The sequence below is a fragment of the Alligator sinensis genome, unplaced genomic scaffold (assembly GCF_000455745.1).
Source record: "Alligator sinensis unplaced genomic scaffold, ASM45574v1 scaffold115_1, whole genome shotgun sequence".
In the NCBI taxonomy this organism is placed as follows: domain Eukaryota; kingdom Metazoa; phylum Chordata; order Crocodylia; family Alligatoridae; genus Alligator; species Alligator sinensis.
Window position 1 is genome coordinate 1990383 of NW_005841895.1, and position 13090 is coordinate 2003472.

Below are 13090 nucleotides of genomic sequence, written 5' to 3' on the forward strand. Positions count from 1 at the left end.
ACTAGATATTCCTATAATATGTGCTTATAAATAAATGGCAAATCCCTTTCTGAAACCTGCCAAGTTCTGCACTAAGGGCACTGACAGATGTGAAAAAACACAAAACAAAAAATGAACAGCACTGTACCAGAAGAGGAACTGCGTCATTTTGATCCTGCTCCCTGGTGTCTGTATAGCTTATGAGTTTCACTGGGGTTTTTTGGCACTTTTACCCAATAGCTGATTCAATCAGCTATTGGGTAAAAGTGCCAAAAAGCCTCGCTGAAGCATGTGAGCTATACACACACTGAGCAAGTCAGTTCAAACTGATGTGATTCCTCTTCTGGGCATGCACTGTGCTCAGCATGGGGGCATGCTGAGCTGAAAGTAAAGTGCTGTTTTGGTTTTTTTCCCCCCTTATTTGTAAGCAGCCTAAACGACTTCATGTGACTATGACTTCCACATCCTTATTTTTTGTGTGGGGAAAAATATTTCCCTTTATGAATTTTGAGCTTGCTACGTATGTATTTCACTAAGTGGGCCCTTATTATTGTCTTATGACACAGTGGGATCGTCTACATGTGAAATTAATTTGACACAATAAACTCCAGCACAGTTTGTGCCATAGTTTATTGCTCCTGGGTGCAGCATTGACATGTGTGCCCAGAACCACAGCACGTTGAACTGGGGTGGCACAGGCCCGGCTGGCAGGGAGTCCAGGAGGTCAGCTTGCCAGCCTTGGCTGCTCCTGCTTGACTGTGTGCTGCAGAGGGGCTCGCTGGGGCATGAGTGTGCTATGGCATGGGCCTTGCTGGCAGGCAGCCTCGCACTGTAACACCTTTGTGCCCCAGCCAGCCCCGGTCACCATTGACACGTGCTGCAGCAGAGTAAATAACTCTATCATATAGAGACAACCTGAGCAGGGTGCGGGGCCCGGGGCAAATCAGCCTGTGTGGGGCCCCACCTCTGGATGCAAGGAAGCCAGAGGAGGATTCGGCAGCAAGGGGTCAGGGAGTGCAGAGCAGCTGGATGCACTGGATTGGGGAGGAAGCAGCTGGATATGAAGCCGGTGACAGCGCAGTCACCACAGCTGCTCTGTCCAGCTCTGCAGGGTCCCCCAAAGCACAGGGCCCGGGGTGGTTGCCCTGATTCGCCCCCCTAAGGACGGCCCTGCCCCTGTAGAATAGTACTTGTGTTGCGCAGTACTATCCTACTGCAGAGTTCGTTTACTCCAGGCTAATAGCACCACTTGTGTAGAGGGTGATGCTTTACTGCGGAGCTAATTAGGCAACTGCAGTAAGCTTGTAGATGCACCCAGTGAGAACAGAAGCTCCCAATCTCCTTTTGTTGACCTGTTCATCATTTTCTATACCGTTATGAAGTCCCCTCTTATACATCTCCTTACAAATATAAACAATTCCAATTCTCACCGAAGTCAGATTAAAGTATAAAGAAATCCATCCCTGTGTAAAATGGACTGATTTTCAGATGTTTCGAACATCCACAAATTCTACTGAATTCAAGAGGAGTTTCAAAAGCTCAGCACCTTTTAAGAACAAACCACTAGTTTTCTATCCGTTACTCACTTGAGCAGTTCCATTAAAGGCTCTTTCCCCACTGCTCAGGGTCTTCTGCAGTAATTGCATCAGTGCAAAATGAATGTTGAGTGAGAGTTAAAAGCGACCATCCTACAGCACTTTGTACCCACTTTATACAGGTGAGGACACAACTAGTTGGCCAGGGAGGTTTAGACCCCTGGGGACTGTGTGTGTCTGAGGAAGGGATATAGTAATCTGGGTCTGAGAAGCATTCAGGAAATTAAGAACAAAAACATACAAAAATCTGGGGCTAAGAACTTGCCTTCTATAGTCCTAATAAGCATTTAATTTTTTTGTTGGGTGATTACTGCTTGCAAACATGTCAGCAATAACAAAACAAGATTGGCTGAGAATCTACATGTTATAATTATTGGTCATACTGTGGTAATGTGGGTGGGCTGAATTTGTAAATAAAAGATGCATGGTGGAGCCTAGGAAGTGTACATTTACACTAGGCTATGGAGGGAGGCTGCTCTGGATCTGAACTTACTCAATGGAAGTAAAATATTTTGCTTATAAAGAATTTTCATAAACATGTCTTAGGATGTGTATTAGGGGTACATCTTAGGATGTGCATTAGGAGTAAACTAAACAAGATGGTATAAACATAGGAATGGCCTGTAATAGGAGAATAAATGGCTCAGCTCTGCTTCCGCCAGAAGCCACTGTTCTGATTGTGCATTTTGTGGAAGCACAGCAATGCTGGCTTGCTGGTCTTTAGCAAAACACACCACCAAGCCACAAGGGATCCTTCCTTTGACTGGACTAGTTTCAGCTAAAAATAAAGTGGGCATCATTACACTTCCCTCCTAAAATACAGTCTTCAGCACCTGAAATACTGAAATATTTTATTAAACAGCCGCTGAGATGAACAAATTGTAAAGAGCAATGAGTGCAGCTGTTACAATGGGAATATCTGTGCAATTAAATGGAGCATATAGTTAAGTGTTTTGCTGAATCAGGAAAAAGGGATGAACTTTTCAGAAGGATTCAGACACCTAAAAATGCTGAAGGGAACCTATTGGGATATCCAAAAGCACTTATGTTAGTAAGGAACCAAACTCTCTCTGAAATCAGAAAACAGGAATCTAAGCTGCGTATGCACTTTCAAACATCCTAATAAGCACTCCTCTGTCCATTTAAGCAGTTTAACACCTTGGCCAGGTACAGACATTATGCTTGTACCAGTACAAGTGATCAGAAACTGGTCTATACCCATAACAGAACAAAAGTTCAGCGCACAGACTGGTTTAAAAATGGCAGAAAACCAGTCTAAGATTTGCACACTCCTCCCTGCAAAGACCAAATGTGTGTTCTGTTCACTACCAATCTAAACTACACTGCTTACAGAAAAGTGCGTAACTTAGATCAATTCTGTCTCAGGCTTTTTGGATGTCTGTACCTAGGCCTTTTGAAAATCTGGCCCAGGGTGCTTTCTTGCAGGTGGCAGCTGACAATTGTCTGAGTAAAGGCACAGGAAACAATCTCCTGGGGAATTCAATCTGAGCTATTTAGATACCTCAACATAGATTAAAAGGCCCAACTTTGGACTCCTGTTTTTGAAAAATCATAACTTAAATCTATTACCATTTTTCATAAATCTTTTCATATACAAGGCACAGAACTATACTGAACAATTGGTTTCAAATGCTTTTGCCCAGATTGGTCTAATAAAAGATATCAAATTCACCCAAGGAACCTTGTCTGCCTTTGCCCAGATTAAGCACAGTAATTGATTTGAGATCTATATGGATATTGGGACAATGGAAGTTGTTTAGTTTATTGTATAAAGTGCTAAAGAGAGATCCATAGCATCCATCAGGCTAATATGTTTCCAGGGTCAGTCATATAAAACAAGTATGATGAAACTAACATTAATTTTATAGGCTTCTAACATGCAGGGGCAGACAATAACTTTAAAAAATGTGCAGGTATCTAGCATGCTGGAACCCAAAAAGGAATAATACCTGGACCAAAAAAGACTAGCAAGGTTGGATCTATGTTTACACATTTGCCAGAATAGTCACATTGGCCAAGAGTGTGGTGTTTTGTCAATAGCAAACACCTTAGGGTCAATGTGGATATAGCAGTCAAGAAAGTTTTTTGTCAGTACAGTTCATTCCATTCAAGGAAATGGTTTAAAGTAGGCTGGCCACGTAGTTCTTTTGCCAGCATAAGATCTGTCTCCACTAGGGTTTTTTTTTTTTTTACTATTGTCAATCTACTAATATTTTTATACCAGTGCACTGTTTCACATGTAGATAAGGCCTACGGGAATTCATATAAGATGTGCTGGCAAAAGGAATTTTTTTCAGTATAAACTGTCTGCACTAGGGGGTTTCTAGGATGGCTCTACTAACAAGCCTTTAAATGTAAACCATGCCTAATAGTCAAACAACCAGAACCTCCCACTGAAATACTATCAAGTATAAATTATGTTAAATATGTTTAAAGCCTAAGGCTCCTATTCCTACTTGTAACTTCTCTGTTCCAAATTCTCAGAAATGACTATGGATTTCTGCACACCTTCATTTTTTACGTGATCATTTTAAAACATGTTCAGAAATGCCGAAAAGTTTCTGAAAAGCATGCCGCTAAGTCATCTTAAGCTTAGGATGTACATCCAAAAATCAATGACGGTTGAAGTATGAGCTATTAATTTCAATGAAAGTATATAGCCCTTATGCTTCCAGCACACCAATGCTGCTCAGTATCATCTTCAGATATGTCTTCACCACAGTAGTAAAGTCTTTTGGGCAATGTTTCATATAAATATATAAAATATGACTTTTTTTTTTTAAAGAACTTAGTTCTTCAATGCAGTAGCTAACTTCATTTTTTGTTGTTGCTATTTTTCTTTTATTTTTCATTGCAGCTATGCTGTGTTTTCTGCCTGTCGAGAGGTGTTAAATTATTACTGTGAGAATGTTGACCAATGGTGGGTCCAGCAACAGCTGTGGAAACCATTCTCAATCTCACAACAGGGTGGTAGCATCTCCAATGAAAGCAAAGCCACCTAAGAAGCCAGAGCAGAGACCATTTCCATGTTAATTGCAAGCAAGAATATCTATGAGAGATATGGTAGTTTTAGTCCCATCCAGTCTTTTTTTCCCACCCTTTCCCCTGTTTATTTTGTATCTGCAGCCCAATCAAGTTCTCCCCTTTTTTGGTTTCTTCTTGGTTCTTCTTTCCTCCTAAGCCACATCATCACTAACAAGTCAGTGCCACTTAGTTTTATTTGCTCTTAAAATGAACAAGCTGTTCTTAGGATGTGTTATGTGATACTGTTTTGTTACTTCCCCTGGATAATAAACAGTCTGGAAATTAATGATTTATAACAGGTTGGTGTTTGTGTGACAGAAACTAGGACAGGGGGTCTGATTCCAGTCTCACATGCACTGGTGTTACACCCTATATTTCACTTAAGTTCCTTCTAATTTGCATTCATTCAGATGAGATCACAATCAGGCCCGGCACATGCCCTTTGGCATTTAGCAGGTATGTCTAAATGTAATAATCTGTCAATAATCACTAAAAATCAGATATGGCTCAATTTCCCTTAAATCAAGAATAAATGAAATACTTGCACAGTCTTACACTGCTTAAGGTTTATTAGAGAAGAACAGCTTTGTATGGCTAAATCGAAGAACATATTTTTTGCCATAATTTAACTTACGCACTCAGGGAAAAGCTGTACCAGCGCTATGCACCGAGTTGCTGGAAGCTGTCCTCCTCAGGATGACACACGGCTCTAAATTTAGGCTCTAAAGAACAGGTTCAGTGTCTCTGCTTTATGCAGCAAGGAGCATACCGTGTGCACTTGTCTTGAGCCTTCAAAACACTTATCTGCACGTTCATTTTAAGCACTTGAGTAGCTGCACTGAAGTCAGGGGGTTACTCGTACGGGACTGCTCATATGCTTACAAACTTAAGCACACACATATACAGGATGCCAAAGAGTTCAGCATCTTGCAGGACGGATCTTTCATGGCCTGATCCAGCCCCATTGAAGTGAACAAGAGCATTTTCATTTGCATCAATCTTCAGGCCCTTAGCAAACAGAAATAGTAATTAACAGTGAGTACATTCAGCGGCTATTCAGATATCACTCCAACCGTTACGGCTTTCTGACAACCGGCTTCGCTGAAATTGATGGTTTAAAGCCGTAGGAATCATTTCTGATTTTTCAGCCGGATCCCCAAGGTGGGAGGCTCCAATCCCCCACCCCCCATACCAGGGCAGCTGGGGAAACCCCAAACTGAACCCGCTCCCCTGTCTTCCTCCCCTCCCATCCCGAGAGCACAGGAGCTTGGAGAGGAGGGCAGGGCTAGGGGACAGACACTGAAGACACGCAGCTTCTCTCCCCACATCAGCTCCAAAGGGGAGCTGGATCACACACCCTCCCGATCCAACAGTGAACGTCTGCTGGATTGGGAGGGTCAGTCTAACTCATGACACTTTCTGTGAAGCATCTCTGTCAGTGTCTCCATCAGCATAGGAGCACCTCTGTCAGTGCCCCTGGGGACAATGCTCTACGGATGCTGATTAGTACAGCTCTGCTGAACTGAACTTCCAAGCACCTGACTTGACTCCTTGAAAATGCTTGCAGTATCATAGACCACTGACTGCCTGAAGCATGCTAACAACATAGAGCCACAGAAATCATGTATAATCCCTGTTTTTCAGGCTTAGGACATATTACACAGCTCTGTCAGCAGAGTTACGTTGCTATGTGGTGTGGAAAGATCATTCCTCCCGGCTTGCATAGCTATGCTGGTGAAATCCTCAGTGTGCGTATAGCTGTGACAGTACTAGAAAGCTCTGTTGGCTCATCTTCTTGTGATGCACGTGTGCATGTGAACGCGCATGTGTGTGCGTGCATGCACACACACACACACTTTGGTTAATCTATAAGGTGCAAATCTACCCTGCTTTCATCTCTAACTCAGGCAGCAGAAAACTATCTGCCAGTGAATCAAAGAACCGAAGGACTGGAAGGAACCTGCAAGATCATTAAGTCCCGTCCCCTGCCATAGGCATGAGGTTATTGGGCTCAAATGAGCTCAACGAGGTGCTTATCCAGCTTCCCCTTGCACACCTCCAAGGATGGCGACTGCACCACCTCTGTTGGGAGTGTGTTCCAGATTCTAGTTATCTTTACGGGAAAAGATTTTTTTCCTTATGTCCAGCCTAAATTTTCCCTCTAGTAGCTTGTGCCCCTTGGTCCTCGTCCTCCCAAGGGATATCTTCCTGAAGAGCTGCTCCCCTAGATCTTGGCATCTATACCAGCTTGCTCTGCCATTATAGATAAAGGTGACAAGAGCCCCGTAAAACAAATGAACTCCTACATATTATTAGGATTTGATGCCCTGTGTAGTGCTTGTGTATCTCTTAGTATTAAGAATTTGAGGACTACACAAGGATACAGGTCAACCTGAAGCATGGCTCTCTTCTGCTATCTCTGCCAGAGGTGGCTGCATTTTTGTAGCTATGTCTGGAGTTAATGAAGCATTTTGGGATGTAAAGGTACTATGGAAATATGCCTCATAATTTTTGTTTCTAAAGCATGAATGTTGAAAGCTGGATCCCAAGGAAACAGGCATGTTTATAAACACAACTAATTTATTATGTAGCAGATCTTGGCTTAATAAAACCCCTGTAAATATTTTCTTATCTTAAAAGCTTTTCAAGGCTTCAAAGGTTACAAATCCAATCAAATTCCCATCTGTTTTAGGGTCAGTATAGACACTGGTGCCAGTGGGACATTTTTTATCTATGATTTCACACAAATAAATCAAATAGTGCACAAATGCTGGTAGCAACATTGTGAGGAGTCAGACTCCGATGCACACATGTAGGTCATGTCTACCTCGTTTTACAGTAGCATTCGTGCCGGCGTAGAGCAGCAGTTTCACTAGAGAGCGTGCATACTTTGCTGCCTTTACCAATGCAAGGCAGCCTCATAGTGAATAGCTGTACCAATGAAAGGCATGCTGCAATGTCCCCTCTGCTGTCATTTGACACGCTACTTTTTGCATTGTCTTGTGGGATGCCAGGGGACTGTGGGATCAAGTTCCCACTATTTCATCCCCTATTCTTCTTCAGGTTTTAAATTTCCTTTGGGTCATTCCATAATTTACTTTTTTTTTTTACACCTGTTTTCATTCTCTGTGATGCCCCATTGGCAGAAACATCAGTGCTGAAACAGAGTCTGTTTTAGAGACAATGTGTATGATTCGTCTGTGCCCATGGAACTGCAAGCACTAGCAGTGTAGCAGTGAATGTGAAAAATAAGTGGCAAAGTGGATGATGAGAGCAGTGAATGAAGAGTGCCGAGTGCTACAGGCTTTTGGTGACAAGCTGCACGCTGCAGAACAGAGCTACTGCTATTGAACTAACCCCAGCTGTTCAGTACAGGAGAACATCAGGAATGGAGAAACAAGTAGCCAACCAGTTGTGTAAGCTCACAATCCCCCCACAGCTGTTAGCCAACAGGCAACTGGTTTAGTGGTTGAGCCAGTATCATCCCATGTACAAATCCATTAAGCACACTTTGCTGCAAACAATTATGATTCTGGGCAATATCCAACAAGATTCAAAGCTGTGGGCTTCCTGGACTGGGGTGTAGACAAAGACACACATGCCCATTCTGTCCTCTGCCCTCCAGTTTCTTTCTGAGTTCAAACTGGTAAATAGAAATAGGGATTTTTGCCATACTTATGCAAGCATTGGTAGATCACTGTGAATGGTTCACTGGCATTACCTCAGGGACCAGGGAAGATGCATAATGCTCACATCTTTAGGAAGTTCGTTTTTAAAAAGCTGCAAGAAGGGACATTTGTTTTAGACTGGCCTATTCACAGTGGGCTGGAAATACTAGTTGGGACTCAGGGACCCAGCTTACCTTTTTGCTTTCCAAACTCACAAAGCTGCACACTGGACAGCTGAACAGCAGTGAGGAAAGGTTGATCTCTCCTCTGAGCCAATGCAGGGTGACTTTCTAGATTGAAAGAAGACTAGGGATACTTCATAATCAGGCTGGATCTCAGTGAGCCAGATACTCCTACTGTGATTGCTTCACATTGTGTTTCCCATAGTATCTAGGAAAGAAAAGAGGAAATGTTATATTAACAGTTAAAGGGGCAGAGAGGAGTTGAAAGACTGCTGATTTTGAAAAGCCAGACACAAGGGCATCGACCAGAGCACACCGAGGAGAGGTACCGCTGAGAGTGGCCGTCAGAGAGCACACTGACAGCGTGCCTTGTCAGGCAGCATGCCGCTTGACGTTATTCAGTGCAACTTCTTGAACAGACTGTATTTGCCTGTATATTAATTTTAAAGGAATTGTTAACACATTTTATGAATCTGGTAAAGGGGTGCCAATTTAGGAGGGGGGTTGCATTTGTTTTGTAAAGCAAAGTAAATAAATCACGACTTCCACAAGATAAAACTTTATTGAGCGGTAATAAACAGCAGAAATACTTCTAAAACCATTTAAAGCCACATAAAAAACAAAGCACAAGATGCTGACGGCTCCTGCATGAATTGCAGGTCAGGGTGCATGGACTTCTAGCAGTTTTCCTTATTTTCCACTTGGGTTGAGTAGACTTCGGGTGGCATTTTTTCCAAGGCTGAAGTCCTGGGATGGGTGTCTCAGGCAATAAGTGTCTGGCCAGTGCTGTGAATGTTGTTCCACTTGTTACGGGAGGAGTCGATTCCAATAGATGTCTTGCTCATGGGGTGCCAACACCAAAGGCAACTGCAGGAGACAGCTTGAGGCCTGTAGGCTACAGGCCTCTTCATTGCAAAGAGCCTGATAGCACCATCCCAGAGAGGTGTCTTAACACAGGGGAAGGACAAGGCAGCTAGCTATAGAAATAAACACTGTCAGTTTTAAGTAATACCTTCTTGAAAATGTTATTGCGATTATGCCAAAGGACACAACGGATACCTAGGCCAAGGTCAACTTGGATCTCTTCTGCTGCCTAGTTCTGAAAGGCAATTCAAAGCCAAGCCACTTGGATGAAAACCAGCCATCTCAACCTCTTTCTAATCTTGACTTCAAGCAAAGTCTGTAAGTAATTAGCTTAAACATTCAAATGAGAAGACCAAAGAATTTCATTTTTTAAATCTACATTACATATATATTTTACCATTTTGTTCATACAAATCTGAAAGTCTGATCACTTACTGGGTTGATTGCAAGTATTATTTGACTTGATATATGATGTGCGTGTGAATCATTTCAAAGCTTAAATACTTGTTTTAGTGTATTTCCTTTTCCATTTGCAATGCATTGATGTATGTTGCTAGAAATTTTATCAGCCTGCCTTGTAATAATGTGCTATTGAACAATGGTTTTAGGTTGCTTGTGGAATCATTCCCATTTCTGCCCCTGAATGCCACTGTACATGTTAAAATAAACCAGGTCTTCCAAAAGCTACCTCCTGTGTTGCCCACCCACCTGAATTTGGCCACTATTTTAAGAAAGGAGAGAAGGGGGAGTGCAAAGAAGAGGAAGTTTAGGTGTCCAGTGAAAAATAAAAAAACCCCTGTGCATTAATAGCCCCACCTGGTTGCCCGTCTTTCTCAGCCTGCTTAGCTGAGTCTCAAATACCTTCTGTCACTCTCTGGGATCTGTATCATTTCAGTCCTCCACCTCCAGCTCATGATATGTATGCTGGGGTTTTCCCTTTCTAGATGTCCACTGTCATTTGCGGGATAGTCAGGAGGTTTTTGGCATCCAGATCCACAGAGCAGTGGCAAGTCTGGGGAGCAGTCCCACATTTTCTCTTGGCCGCCTCTGCCTTCTGGTAGCGCTGCAGTTTCTTCTCCTTCACTTAGCATTGTCGCTGATTGTCTCTCATATTCAGCTTTTTGCATCTTCTTTGCAGTGTCCAAACAAGTGGCTTTATTCCTGTGGGAATTCTCTAGCTGTGCTTTTATCATCCGTTGTCCATGCCAGCAAAGAAATCTAGTACTTCTCTCTTGGCCCAGGCAGGCAGCAACATGAAGTTCAGTTGTAGCTTTATGTGGAAATATATCTCGGTGCTTGTAAACATGGGCTAGCTGGAAGACAGGCATTTTTAAAACATACTGGCTTTTAAAAAGAGGACTGGCTTCCAGTCACTGACTCTGGGGCAGCAGAGTTCAAATTATTACCAGAGTGGTCACTGGCTCAGTATGTTGTAGTGGAAGGGCCATCTTTCAAGTTGGACAGTGTTGGTTTTGGTCTCATGGCATTTGGAGAAGTTGGTTAACTTTACCAACATACACTCAGGATTGTATTTATAGGGTTAAATATTGAATGTGGACGCTTGTGAGGATATGATGATCTAGAGCAATTTTTACCAGTACAATTTTTGTAGTGTAGACTAGCTCTTATGAATACCTGTAACTTATAACATGAACGGCCTCTCCATTACAATGGGATCTACATGCAAAGTTTAAATGATTAAATGCTTCATTGCATCAGGATATTAGCACATGTACAGATTAAGTTCCCTGATACTGAGGGTTGTGATAGCTGACCTGAAATATGTGCAGCAATTCAGCTTGGACTCTCAGCTGAGCTTGCCCAGTTTTATTTAGGCTACAATTTGGAAGTCTTATGAGAACAGGCTTCTTTAACATGAGCAATTTTTATTCTATCTCGGTCAAATTTACTACAGAAACATTTTACCAAATTTCCTGGGTGAATCCTGACTCCATTCAAGCTAATGGCAAAATTCCCATTGATTTCAATTAGACCAGGACTTCACATTCCAAGTTTAGATGCTCAGATCCAAATATGAACTTCTTTAGTTGTAGGGTTTTGGTTTGGCCGGTAGTAGAAAGGACAGTTGGCTAAAAAAGTTAAAATTCTCTAGATGAAGGGATTATGATTCAGCATGTTGTTCTGACCCATTTTCTTTTCCTCCATGTATTTGGGAGTTTCCAGTATTGGCTGAAACCAGGAACTAAGGAGGTTTAGAAAAGCCTCAGAGAAAACTGATAGTTTGGGCAGAGGTTTGGGTTAGTCCCATTCCTGCCAAGTGAGCTCACTGAACTGCTACTCACAATTCAGAACTATCAACGTCCTAGAAATCAGAATGGGCAGAGAAACTTTCCTTCCCCGTCTGCTTTCTGGAGACACACAAGGAAGATGAAAGGACTGGTCACACTTTTTAAGTAAAAGATCTGCACAGTAATAGAGTAAAGTGAAAAAAAAATCACCCAGTTGTGAAAATCCCCATCAACTTTGGCATGAAATGGATAGGACTATATTCCCATGGGACACTATCCTACCTTTTCATTCCTCATACTCCTTCCGGAGTGGATTCCAATAAGCCTGTTCTCTGGCATATAGTATATGTTTCCATCAGCTGATTAAGGCCAGTTTGAGCATTGTATGTTAAGTGCCAGTATAAAAGAGATACAAGATAAGAAACTGTTTATATATGACAAAAAGAACACATTTTAAAGGATGTTGAAATGGAATTATAACAGAGAGATGCAAAAAGGGGTGAAATTATGCAGGATAAACGATGGAGGAATTTTATTACTAAGCTGACTGCGTTATAAATCAAGTACTCTGTAAATGCAATAAAACAATTGTTTAGTCTGCATGATTCATACCACAAACCTCAGTATTCTGTGTTTTGATCTTATTGCAGCAATAAACTGTCTAGACAGCAATTAACAAACTGTTTTTCCTTCAGATGTTTGGAGTGCCATTGCTGCCTGATCGGCACTCAGAAATACAGGGCTTTCTCTTCTATTCCTATTAATTATCAGGTTGAGTGGGGCGCCCAGCTAGCCATTCTCTATAATTGTCCATTCTGTCTCTTTAAGAAGATTGCTATAGGAAAAATACTGATAACCCAGTTTCTCATTAAAATACTGATAACCCAGTAGTTAGTACATACAATTATAATATATTTTACAGCTATATTTTAGAAAACACTTTATAGTACATGCTAGTAATTCATATAAAGCAGCAGTTCTCCAACTTTTTGGGACCAATCTGGTCAATCCTCCAAATTCATCACAGACAATTATATGTTCTTATGACCTAACTTTTCATTGAAAAGTTGAACGGTAGGGGAGGCCGGTATAATTTAGGAAACACTTGCCGTGGCTTTGCGGATAATCTGTGGCCTGTGGACTGCCCTTTGGGAGCCTCTGATTCAAAGATTTGGGCTTGGACCCCCCCAAAAAGTGCATGATCATATGCCTACCCTTAAAGCATGTGAGCAGCTTTAGGATAATTTGCATATTTAATGTCTGACATGTGATAAACTACCTTGCTGAAGTGGCACTATATTTAAGTAGCTGTATATACCAAAGAGTACTGGAAAGTGTTATTCTGTCTAACTCTTAGTTCATCTTTTCCATGGTAACTCTGTAAAGGACAGTCCTTATCCCAAAGAGTTTACAGCTTTTGGCACTACCATATTATCCTCTTAATCTTACAGATTGCTACATATCAACAGAAGGAGAAACAAAACAGTTCCTAGAGTTTGTACTTCTAG